The sequence below is a fragment of the Punica granatum genome, chromosome 6 (assembly GCF_007655135.1).
Source record: "Punica granatum isolate Tunisia-2019 chromosome 6, ASM765513v2, whole genome shotgun sequence".
Lineage (NCBI taxonomy): Eukaryota > Viridiplantae > Streptophyta > Magnoliopsida > Myrtales > Lythraceae > Punica > Punica granatum.
The window spans coordinates 13,531,609-13,544,805 of record NC_045132.1 but is presented as its reverse complement, the minus strand read 5'-3'; the positions used below and the strand labels follow the sequence as shown (position 1 = coordinate 13,544,805).

Below are 13,197 nucleotides of genomic sequence, written 5' to 3'. Positions count from 1 at the left end.
CTGACTCCAGGTCAATTCGGTGCTGAATATCACGCAAGGGTGGTAAACCATTGGGAAGCTCATCGGGAAAGATGTCCACAAACTCAGCCACTATGGGTGCGGCTGTGGTTGGTATGGACACTTCAGCGGCCACCCCTTTTTCGATAAGCACATAAACTAGTTGTGATTCGTCCACCTCTTCTTTGAACCTCGCTAATGACAAGAGCTTTGTTTCTCCACCCATAGATGTTGGTTTCTCCGTCTCTTTGTTGGGCACTAACACAATCTTCACATTTTCAAACATAAAACTTTATGAGTTAGTCCGCCCGTCATGAATTACACGGCGGTCATACTGCCAAGGCCTCCCCAACAATAAATGACATGCATCCATCGCCACCACATTACACCATACAACATCTTTATATTTCAAACCAATGGAGAAAGAAACCAATGCACGTTCTAATACATTAACCTCACCCCCCCCCCCCCCCCCCTTTTTCAGCCATGCCAATTTATAAGGCTTATGATGTTTCTCCGTCTTGAGGCCCAATTTCTACATTGTCTCTATAGAGACAATATTCTCATAGCTACCAGCATCAATAACAAAACGACACACCTTTCCGAGGATAGTGCACGTGGATTGGGAAATATTGTGTCTCAACCAATTGTCGTCAGCAACCTTAGGCGTCAAGCATAAACGCCTAACAACCAGTGCCGTTCCTGTGTCTTCCAGTCACCACTTCCTCTTCGACGACCTCCTCACTATCAAATATAGGATCTTCATCGGCTTCCTCCAAATCCTCTTCTTCGCCTTCCTTCATGTCAATGAAGACTGTCTTTTTGCCAGCGGTCTTCCTGCACTCGGATTGCTTGTGACCAACCTTGCCACATCCAAAGCATCTCATCCTACTACTCGTTGGTCTATTTGACTGGTTTGTGTTGGCAGTATTTCTATTGGCTCCCCCTCCAAGGCGATTCACTCCACTACTACCACCACCACCTTCAGAACGACTCGCACCACTACTGCTCCCTACACTAGAGGAATTCCCGAAATTGCTATTGCGTCAAGACTACTTTTCAACTTGTAGAGCCCTTTGATGTGCTGTTGAGACACTGGATGGGTCAAACATATTGACAATGTCTTGAATCTGCACTCGCAACCCTCTAATATACCTCGCCACCAATTGGTCTTCAATCTCATGTACTTCATTTCGGACTATAAGTTGGAAAAACTCCGTGGTATACTCATCCACCATTCGAGTTCCTTGCCGTAAGTTTTGCAGTCACTGGTGCATCAATCTTTGAAAATTGTATGGCAGAAAACTGGTTCGCAAGTGCTTCTTCATCTTCTCCTACGTCACAATTTTCGACTTGCCCAATTTGCTTATAGTTAATTTGACCTGCTGCCACCATGTCGTGGCTCTGTCTCACAATCTGATTGCCACCAACGGTATACGTTTATCTTCGGGCACTCCTTTAAATTCCAAGATCTCATCGACTGTGGCCAGCCAATCAACAAACTCCTTGGGCTTAAGGCTGCCATGAAATTCTGGAATTTCAGTTCGCATCCCAGACTCCGAACCCCAACTGTCATCCTCGATAGGACGCCTCCTGCCATCCTCGATAGGACCCCGTTGCTACCTACGTGGGATATCCGCAAAATAATTCTCTCGCTTCGACTCCTCGCCAGATTCCTCTTTATCAAAATTAGGGTTAGGGTTCGGATTAGGGTTTTCTCGATTTTAGTTCCCCATAAGTGCAACCATCCTTTATGTTAGCTGCTCCATCATACGATCCATCCTCTGATCCACAATTTACTCCAACCTCTGTTCCAGATGTCGCAGGTTGTCACGGTCAAGAACATCGTCCAAATCGCAAGTTCACAATTTGCTCCTGGGTGGTATGGTCGTTCTAGATCAAATCGTAGACTTTGATACAAACTGACGCAGCGGAATTAATTGCAATCTGTTGATTCGTGCATGAATACAAGAAGACAATCTTCTATCACCTGTTGATTTTACAAATACCAAGGAATAGGCATCAAACTCGAATCAAATCCAAGATTGGGCGAAAGAACACGGTAGCTCCAAAACTTTATTGATAATCCGAAAATAACTGTTTTCAACCCTAGGGTTGTACAAAACTTAAATAGAATTAAAACGCCTAATGGTGTGTTTGGTTTTAGAGTTGAGTAGAGTTGAATTTTGATTTTAATTGGGTTGTAATGATTGTGTTGTTGAATTATGAGAAAAAATAATTAATATTTGAGAGAATTTAGTATTAAAAATTGAATTGAGTATCATGGAGTTGTATATTGATTTATGTATGGGACCCACTTTTTTATTTTGAAGAGTTGATTTTTGTTGTGTAGTGAGTAGAGTTAAAGTTAGAGTTAAAATCTTAAAATCTGATTGCGAAACCAAACAGTGTATAAATTGCACGAAAAACATAAACTTTTCCTAAAATTGTAAAAACACCATAATAATATTAAAATGTCTGTTTGAGACCCTAAACGATTGAATTTTCCTTAAATCTCGTAATTTCACAGCCAAAGGCAGTGAGTTTTGCTCCGGAGGCCGTTTTCCTTAACACAAGTACTGACTTGCCGCTTCTTCTACCTCATCATTGATGCATTAATATATAATAATACAAAAAAAATTATTACTTTCCAGATAACAATCTTATCATAGCAAGGTGAATGTGAAGATACTCGTTAAGAGAATGTTGAGCACCGAGGCACCTTTAAGCTTGGCTCGACGCAACTCAGCATCCCAAGCACAAAACAAGTAGTCTTGTTGGCCATAACCATTTTGTGCTTGAGCAATCAAATTTTTGGATCGCTTCTGCTCTAGCACTGGCACCTTGCTCTCGTCCAGCATGGGGACTGCGGCGACTAAGGAGTCAGACATGTTGCAGCTAGGAAAGGCTTCGGAACTGTATTCCGATTTCCTGCGGAAGGAAAGGCTTCAAGGATTGAGAAGGAGAAAGAGAGACAGAGACAGGGAGATCGATGTTCTCTTATTTATACTCTTCGATGCTAACAGTTGAGTCGGAAGTAATAGAGAGACCTGGGGAAGGGGGCCGAGAAATTTTCTACTAAAATCAATATTTTATGTTAAATTCTTATATAATGTTTTCTATAAATAAAAATATCTATACTTATATCTATATCCATATGAAAGATATTATATATATATATATATATGAAAGTTGAGAGATTTTTGGATGTTGGGCATGGTAGGATTTGAATCCATACTCTCACGACTGTCTTTCATTTTCATTTATTTTAAAAATTTATGTTACCTATACTATATGTTCTATTTGAATTTTAATAAATAAAAATGGGAAGAAGCAATTTCTCTTTCTTATACCTATTTCGCTTCATTAAATAATTTAAAATTTTAAAAAATAAATAAATAATTTAATTCATAAAATGATGGTCCATTTTTTAAATTAATTTATATTGAAATTATATATATGCTTTATCCAACTTTCGATGAATTAAAACAGGGAAAAAAAGAAACAATTTCTCTTTATATACCAATTTCGCTTATTAAATAATATAAAATTTTAAAAATGAACATATTAGTTTTATACATTAGAAGATAGTTCAATAAGTTTTTAAATAAATTTATTTTGAATATTATTATTCTATTCAACCTTCAATAAATAAAACATAAAACGATGAAACTTCTATTCTATACTTATTTCATTTTACTAAGTAATTTAAAATTACAAAAATAAATAAATATACTCTACAATATTAAATTAATTTTTAAGTCACAAGAAAGTCTTTTCTAAATAAATTTATTTTGAATATTATATATTCCATTCGACTTTCGATGAATAAGAAAAAAGAAAGAAAGAAACAACTTCTCCTTCTGTATCTATTTCGCTTAACAAACGGTCCAATTTTTAAATCATTTAATTTTCAATATTGATGAGCTTCAAGGCTCACTGATGGAGAGAGTAAACTGGCAATTTCGTCCCTGACTTATGCAAATTGCATCATCTGGGTCCCTGAAAAAAATGTTACATCGAAGTCGTCCCTGGTCACATCGAGTTCGTCTCTCGTCACATCAAGTTCGTCATTCGTCACATCAAATTCGTCCCTGGTAACATCAAGTTTGTCCCTAAGCACATCGAATTCGTCCCTGGTCACATCAATTCAGTCATCTATCACATCAGTTTGGTCATTGGTAACATCAAATCCATCCCACGGTCCTTTGCCGTTATAACTCCGTGAGAGACCTAGATTGATGTGTATCAAAAAGGTCCTTATGTCTGTATATGTAATTTAGCCTTTTTTTCATCTTTTTTATACAAATTTGGTTTCCAATTATCATCAACAGAGTCATTATTAGTTACATCAATATAGTCTTCTACCCTTAATGAAACAAATTGAGCACTCTGTAACATATTTGCTGTAATATAGGCTCAAAATCTGCTATGCACTAGTGTGAGAACATAATGATAAAGATTCAAAATGAATAAAGCAACCGAACCAATTAGCGACAATTAATATTAATTTAATCTAAAATTCACTACAATTAGAGGTTCCGAGTCACCCCAATTACAAAATACATCAACTTTAACATATAACAATTCAACAAAAAACCCAGCATCTACAATTTAGCATGCATACTGCCTTCAGCATAACCCAGCATGTACAATTCAACATGTACAGTCTTCAACATGTACAATCCGGCTAAAAACACAACAAAAAACTATCTATGTCCCAACCTAATTACATTCCAATATTCACAGTCTTCATAATCCAAAATGCATCTGAGTATGTTCTAAATCAAGATCAGCAGAAACCAAAATGAGCAAGAAAAGACAACTGTCATCATTGAGGAGGCCATGGTGCTCCTGTGTTCATCAAGGCTACAAACCTCTGGGCAGTTCCAACACTAGCACCTTGAATGGTTTCCTTATGACTTGGATGGGGTATCATGCTAGGTCTCACATGCAGTGGTCTGAATGCAATTCCACCTGGAGGAGTGACTTGCATGTTGGCAAGACCATCTGCAAAGGGAAAGTGCTGCCAATGACCCTATACATCAAGCAAAATGATATTATGATGACAAAGTTAATTAATTCAATAATGTCATGCTGAAATTATTTAAAAAAAAACTAAAATTTGACATGTGTGGTGTGATGGTTAGTCTGTAAGGGTTGTGCTGATTGAAGTTCAGGTTGAGATGGGATAGGACCAAAATGTCCATCCCGAGCAGCAGCTAGTGCATCATTTGCACCGTCACCTGCAGCAGTTGAGCCCCCCTCACCTGGCACCTGGGATGCTCTGGTTTCCTCATTTGCACCATCAACTGACACATCACATGGTTTTGTTTCGTTAATAGCAATAGCTGTGTCCCCATCACCGAAGTTAGCCTTGCAACTGGTCTTCTTATGTCCAACTTGTTTGCATCTGGAGCACCCTAGGAGGGCCAAGCTTCATCTTCATCTTGTGAGGATTAGAGTCTTCTTTTGGTGCATTCTTTCTTTTTTGGTTTCCCTGGTTTTCTCTTCACAATGGGAGGTTGGATAGGGTCAAAACCAGCTTTCTCCCAAAATCCCTCACCAGCTGCAAGGTTGATGTAGTTAGAGTATATATTGTCATTGGTCTCCTTAGTTAGCCAACAGTGGACAAATTGTTCAGTTTTTTCACCATTATGTCTGATATAAGCAAGGGCATGCTCGCATGGAATGCCAGACAACTCCCAAGATCTGCATGAACATGTCATCTCTTTCAAGTCAACATCACACTTTGAATGGGAATGACAAGTTACCTCAAACTTTGCTCTATCGGGATCCCCTGATCAGTGAGAAGTCCAATAGATTGCCTTCTGATGCAGTTTATCAAGCTTTCATTTGGACTTGTTTACAGAGCGGTCCTTGGCTCTTGGCAATCAATGCCTGTGTCTTAACCATCTTGCTAGTGATATACATCCTTACCCCTTGAAGCATCATAATTATGGGCTTGCCCCTATATTTGAGGATTTCCCCATTGAACTACTCACCCATATTGGATGTGATTGCCTGATTCTTGTATACAGTGTCAAAGGCTGACCTGCTCCACCTATCTACATGGATGTCATTCAGCCATTTTGCAGCATCCTTATTTAGCCTGTCAAACATTATCATTGCTTTAGCAAAATGACATTGTGTTATTGCCTTAGCACAGGCCGAGAATGCTCTTTCATATTTTGTGGTGTTGCTAAATTTCTTGATGAAGTTAGCAAAGATATGTCTACAACAATATCTATGTGGTGCACCATGGCAAACTAACTCCAAAATACTATCCAGTCCCTGCATCAGAAATAAATGAATTAATGCAAATAAGTTATCAGTAGAAGAACCTAAAGGATGTTATTACATTTCCATGTGAAGGACAAGATTAGTTACCTTTTGTCTATCAAAAATAAAAGTGAACCCCTTCTCCACTGGATCCCCCAGATCATTCACTAGGTTTTCAAGAAATCAAATCTAGTTTTCCTTGTTCTCCACATTCACAATGCCGTATGCTATCACATAAAAAGAGTTATTCCTATCCTGACTCACAGCAGATAGCAATTGTCCACCATAATATCCCTTGAGGAAGCAGTCATCCAAGTCAATCAGGGGCTACACCCAATCAAAAAGCCCCTTTTGCAAGCTTCCAAACAAATATACATTCTATAAAACTCATGAGTATATGGTGTACATTGCAAGCCAATAGTTGATCCAGAATTTCTCTTCAATAGCTCATTAGCATAATTACGCAACTTTGCATATTGCTCCTTCTCTTGGTCTTCACAGATTTCATGAGCCAATTTCAGAGCCCTAGATACCATGACATCATTCATCTTTACCTTATACCTAGGGATCATATAGTTATATGCTACTTGTCCAGTTACGTCTAGCTGAATCTTGACAAGTGGGACCAACTTATGGGCTATCTATTCCCTTGTTGCAAGTTTGTTTGTCATCCTTCTAGCACATGTGTGCTTAGAGTGGAAAGTCTTCACCTGGAAGACTTTACTTGCCTTGTTTTCTGAGCATAGTATGGCCCAAGGACATCCCTTGCCCTTACCACCCACATCCTTCTCAACACATAAAGCTCTGACCCTCTCATTATCATTTTTCACAAAATCAACTTCCCTCCCAATTGAGATGTTCAAATCTCTCACAGCATTCTTGAATTGCTCGAAACTCTCAAACTCCATTGGCTTAGTGATAACAACACTGTTTTCATCTTCTGGATTGAAACATGGACACCTGATACGCTCATTGTTTGAATCTTCATCTTGAATTGACTTCATCTCATTTGTTTCATAGCCCTCACATACCTACTCTTCTTCAAGGTTAGCATCAGATGTGGATGCACCAGCAGCAGCACCAGTAGAAGCACATGAGAATGTGGCAGGACCTCTGTATATTCCATTTGTAGTACTTCCTTCCATCTCCTGTGTAATGCTGAAGTACCTGTAAACATGTGCTCCCTCTCAGCAGTTATCTTGTCCTTGAACCTTCCTTTGCTCTTATATTATCTTTTCTTAATGGATGTTGAAGTAGAATAGCTTGATTTCTCCTTGCACTTTCTCTTCATTCTCTTCCCAGACAGTGTGCTTTCTTCACCTCCTTACACTTCTCCTTCACCTTCTTGTACTCCTTCGCCTCCACCTGAATCAACTCTTCCATCATCAAACTCCTCTAAATTATTATCATCTGGTCCCAGCTTGTAGCTGCTGTCATCTGTGGTGTCATCTTCCTAATCACCTTCCTTTTCCTGATCATCTTCCTCTTCTTGATCACCTTCTTCTTCCTGATCATCTTCTTATCCCTGATCATCTTTTCTGTCCCTGATCATCATCTTCTTCCCCATCATCATCTTCTTCCTGATCACCTACCTCTCCCTGATCAGCTTCATCTCCCTGATGACTTTCCTCTTGCATTCTCTTTCTCTCAAGCTCTCGAACCTCATCTAAAGAAATTTCTTCAGGAACATCTACTACATTGTGCTCAAAGTACAAGTGAACCTCTTTACAGGGCTCATTAACTTCTGCAAGTATATTAAACAACAATCTTGCATCATCATCACTAGCTAGAGGTTTAAGTCCAACATCCAAATCACTAAAGATTAGATTTTTATAGAAGCAGGCAGTGGTCTTATATGTGTTACCAAGCATGTCTAAAACCCCTGCAGTAGTGAACTTATCTATGTCTTCGTCCTTCTTCACTTCCACAACACCACATTCATATCGCAAAATGGGATCTCTAAAAAACTTTCTCCCATGATGCATAACCACATCGACTGTCCTAAACATGCTTCCACTGCCAAAGACCACAGAAAACCAAAACTTAGAAAACCTCCATTTTTGTTTTGTTAGCCAAAGCAGTGTCTCCACTTAGAAGATTCGAATGCGTAAATAGTAACCAAACTAGAATGCATGTTCCGATCATTAACAAAAATGTCATCTTTTTGCTTAAAACAATAGCTTGTCACAGTTAGCCGGAGACATACCTTAGCTCGCGGACGAATCTGAAGTCTCCATCCATGATCAGGACGAAACAGAGAGAGCGAAACAAATCTTTCTCCAAGAGGAAACAATGTCGTTTAGCTCGCGCTTGGAGGGTGTTATGAGAGAGAGAGAGCGGGAGAGCGGGAGTTATGAACCAGAGACGAGAGGGAGTGATAAAAGAGGGGACAAAAAAAAAAGAATTATTGAATAGTTACATAGAATGACGATATTGATAAATACGATGTTTTTCGTCCAATGTTAATAATAGATTTGACGGAGGGATGTATTTGATGTTACCAAGGACCAAACTGATGTGACGAAGAACCAAATTGATGTAACTAGGGACAAATTCGATGGACGAACTTGATGTGACTAGGGACGAACTTAATATTACCAGGGATGAATTTGATGTGGCTAAGGACGAATTTGATGTGACGAGGGACGAATTTGATGTTACAGGGGATGAATTCGATGTGACAATGGATGACTTCGATGTGACTAGGGACGAATTCGATGTAACATTTTTTTTCAGGGACTCAGATGATGCAATTTGCGGAAGTTAAGGACGAAATTGCCAATTTATTCATGACGGAGAGAGTGTTCGGGAGAGAATCCAGAGAGAGAGAGTAGTGAGAGAATGGAAATGAATGGATTGGATTGGTAGAGTTTTGTGCCGAGCAAAAAATACGCCGAGGGATAATTTCTTGTTTTCTGTCGTCAAGTAATTGGCCCCTGTTTTTGAGTTTCTAGGATTCGAGTCACGCCTTTAACACACATGTCCGCGTCTCCTTTATCGATTGGGCGGTTAGTTTTCAAATTTCAAAAAGTTAGTCAAGTCTTCTCTCTCGCAACCGCACCCTTTGCTTTCCCAATCTTGGTTTCCATCCTACTTCTTTCCTTTTTCCCAAAAACCCTGTTTATTCTTCTGCTTCCATTCATCTTCTCATCTGATTATCTCTCCTCTTGCTTCAATTTGTCTGCAATTCACAGCGATTATGAAACTTTCATCTTTTCGGATTTACAGAATCACGCTGGTAAGTAATTAATCCATTTTGTCCTCTTACTGTCGAAATCTGGATCCATTCTTCTTTCGTGCCATGGGAGTCTGAATTTCTTCTGCTTAAGAATTCTTATCTCTCTGACGTTTATATATCTGTGCTTACTTTCACCTTCAAATTCATCGCCATGGCCAGTTCTGGCAACCCTTTAAAGGATTCTGGAAAGTCCCCCATTAAAGGTAACAAATTTTTCTAGGATCAATATCAGATTGAAACTTGCGATCTGCCTCTAGGTATAGAAGCTGTTAGAAATCGATTAGATTGGGAATCATTTAGTGCAGCAGTTGAGACCAGTAAAATACTTCCAGATACTGGTGCTCGATTTCAAAAATCGGATGAAAAGGCGTATAAGGAAACCCCGGAAAATAGTGAGGGTGAGTTTGCCGTCTTTACTAAACAGATATCAGTTGGCGGCTTAAGGTTCCCTCCTTCTTCCGAGGCTATAGAAATGCTAAACTATTTTGAAATCTCTCCGAGCCAACTCACAACCACCAGCTGGCTTCTAAGGAATTGCTTTTTTATGCTCTGTCAACAAACTAAGGGAGTATCTTACAGCCTAGAACTCTTTAGGTATGTCTACGAGTTGGAGAGTGTTATTGGGGGCGGGCAATCTAAAGACAAGCCTGCTTGTTCCCCCAGTGTCGGATTTTTAAATTTCCGTGCTCGCCAGATGGGTGGTGGTGTTATTGCGAACCTCCCATCTAAAGTGCCTGACTGGAAAGAGTCATGGTTGTTTATGAAAGATCTCGGTCACGTCCAAAGAAATTGGGTAGTCAAGGTTGTTTCAAATAACAATTGGAAGCAACATCATCTTAATAAGATCCGCAAGTGATTGCTTGCTTCGCTGAATTGGATGAACTCGTTGCTTGGCTGAGACCTGAGGATACAGAAGCTAGAAATTACGAGCAAATCTTCCAGGGAGACGAGGACCTTGCTGCTGCGGGGCTTTTCACCAGCTTTAAAATGACTTTTAGCTTTGATGGGGTATGTTTTTATACTTCGCTTTTACCTTGTTTTCAGGAAATGCCCCCCGAACTGTCTCAAGCTCCTATTTAGACATGCTTAAAAATCGGTTGTCTTCCCTTCAAGCCCAATACTCTGCTCATGAAGACACGGATAAATCCAGCAAAGCAAGCACCCGCCGAGCAAGCGAAGCAAAACCCACCCCTGTATCGATTGAGGAGCTGTCCGTTAAGAAGGCTGCCGAGAAGAAGAGGGATGCCCCCAAGCCTTCTCTTGAGCAGAAGGGCAAGAGTGACGTAAGATGAAAAAGAGTTCGTAGGGTCTAGATTAAAACGACCACTGATACTGTCACTGCTGGGAAGGAGAACAAGGGGGCCAAGCCTACTGCAGTCGAGAGGGAGAAGAAAACAATTGAATCTGGTAATTATCCCTTTTCTAACCCATCATTACGTAAAATATGGGATGATTTAGCTGCTAAGCGTGATAGAGCCTTCGGAACCTCAAGTGGTGACAATCTTTTTAGGAGACTTAGACCTCCCCCTCACTTAACAACTTTTCCTGAGCCTGGACCCACTACTTCAGCTTTAGATTTCATCCCTTTGCGAGCTATTTTCCCTTCTCAGGAAGATAACCAAACCGTCCCCTCTGCATTTCATTCTGCGGCTCAAGTATGAAAACCCTCTTGGCATTATAGTGGTCGCATAAAAGTTCCTCTCCGTGGAGGTTCCTTGAATAGCCCTGCTCGTCCTGTTAAAGTCAAAGCCCAAAAAAGCTACACTGATTCTCATATGTCAAATATTAACCTTTTTGATCACTTGGCAGGCCCTCCAGGAACATCAAAGGGTAAAGCTGTCGAGCAAACTAGTATAGGCCCAAAAACTGTGTCTAAGACCATAACCTCCGAGCCTCTCATCAGAACTCAAGCTAAAGAATGGTCGGGCCATGCGCAGCCCGCTGAAAGTGCTCATCCTTACACCTCCAGCAGCTGCGACAAAGAAATAACCGCGCTAGAGTGGGTGACAAAAGAAGACCTAGTGGAATTTCCAAAGGATTGGATTAATTCGAAGAATACTCATTGGGCGAGAAACTATCCTCAAGTCATTGGCCAAGCCAGCTCGCTACTCTATACACCGGGAACCAAAAATTTCTTCGAATCGAAGGATGAAACTCGTTTCTTTTCAGTTGCCAAAGCCATTACACTACAGGTATTACTCTACCTGCTTGCACCTTATTTATTATTTTATTTTATTTTTTTGTTCTCTCTCCTCTCTGTTTTTTTTAAAGCTTACATCACTATAAAAAAATTCTTTGTAGGCAAATACCGTGATTTCTCATGCGGAAATGCTCTGTCAGAAATATAAGGCTAAGCTTTGTCGGGCAAATGAGGCGCTGAAAAAGGTGGAATCCGAGCTATTGGCAACAAAGGAAACCCTTGCACAGAAGGAACTTGAAGTAAATAGTCTGGATAGGAACTGGTCGATCTTTGAAAAATTGAAGAGAAAATTGAAGCTTGGAGAAAAAGGTTGACCAGTATCCAAAGTTCCAGACCTTTCACTTGGTGACTTGTTTGCTCAGCTCAAAAAGGCCATGAACGGGTTTGTGAAAGATATCCCAGAACTGAACTGATCTTTGATCTTCCAAGTTAACTGCTCTGGAAGAGAATGAGAGGTCATTTGCTGCCCGGCTTAAGCGGGAGAGAGAGGAAGCTGTGGAAGAATATAAGCAATCGGCCAATTTGGAAGAGCTGATAAATCTCAGAATCAAGGAGTATCAAAAGACGCCCGCCTTTGATAAGCTTGTGGACGATCGCATCGAGGAATACCTAGACGGTGAGGAACACCAATAGGATTTGGAATGATTAGAAAATGAGCAGTATCAAAGGCTGGGCATCGACTTAGTGGTTGAGTTGATTCAAGCTGGCGATAGTGTGGAAAAATTAGTGCGGTAAAGGCCATTTGTCGATCAATGGTCGCTCCTGTGCCTCAACTCGGGCAATCCGCTTCTCAGGAAGAAATGAACGATGACTCAGATGAGAACGGAGAAGATGAGCCGGCAACAGGTGAGTCTCCAGTTACCGCTCAAGCTCAAGAAAATATTGCCCTTCCTGAGGATACTGCTCCACTGGCACACACTGGGGATGGAGGAGACGTGATTGCACAGCCCGAGCAGTCATCTAGGGAAGACGTGCAAAATACTGAAAGTCCTCAGAGCCCGCCAATCAATAGTGATTATTTCGATCCGAACCAGTTTATCAAGATATGCCATTGTCACTATTTTTTTCCCCTTCTTTCCAATTTTCAAGACTTATAAACTTGTGTTCCCATTTTAGATGGCACTTTGGTCGATTACGAGATCGGAAGTTTGTAAAAATTTATCCGATACTTTATTGTGCTTGCTGAGATTAACGTCCATTGGGCAGACGGAGCATCAAACTTTCTAAGAATGTCAACTTTCCATGATCCACACAAGTACTTGCCATAAATTCGTCATGTAATATCGATGGTTTTGCATGCTTCGCTCATCAACACTTATGTTTGATTACTCACCAGCCGGCACTATATCGCTCGAAATGCAAACTTATCATAAATCAAAAGTCCTTCCCAAGCAACTACCAAGTTCCGCCCGTTGTATGAGAAAATATTAAATGATCCTACCTCATGTAGTGAAGAAGAACCAATAAGATTGCTTCAATT

The 13,197-nt window shown here is 40.3% G+C and overlaps 1 long non-coding RNA gene across 1 annotated transcript; it reads left to right on the top strand.

Annotated features, from left to right (window-relative positions):
* The first annotated feature begins 9,255 nt into the window (after positions 1-9,255).
* LOC116209881 lies at positions 9,256-12,963 on the top strand. The gene is made up of 4 exons (XR_004157349.1): positions 9,256-9,517; positions 10,562-10,924; positions 11,327-11,709; positions 11,819-12,963. It is a non-coding gene; the product is annotated as an uncharacterized LOC116209881 (long non-coding RNA).
* The last annotated feature ends 234 nt before the right edge of the window (positions 12,964-13,197 follow it).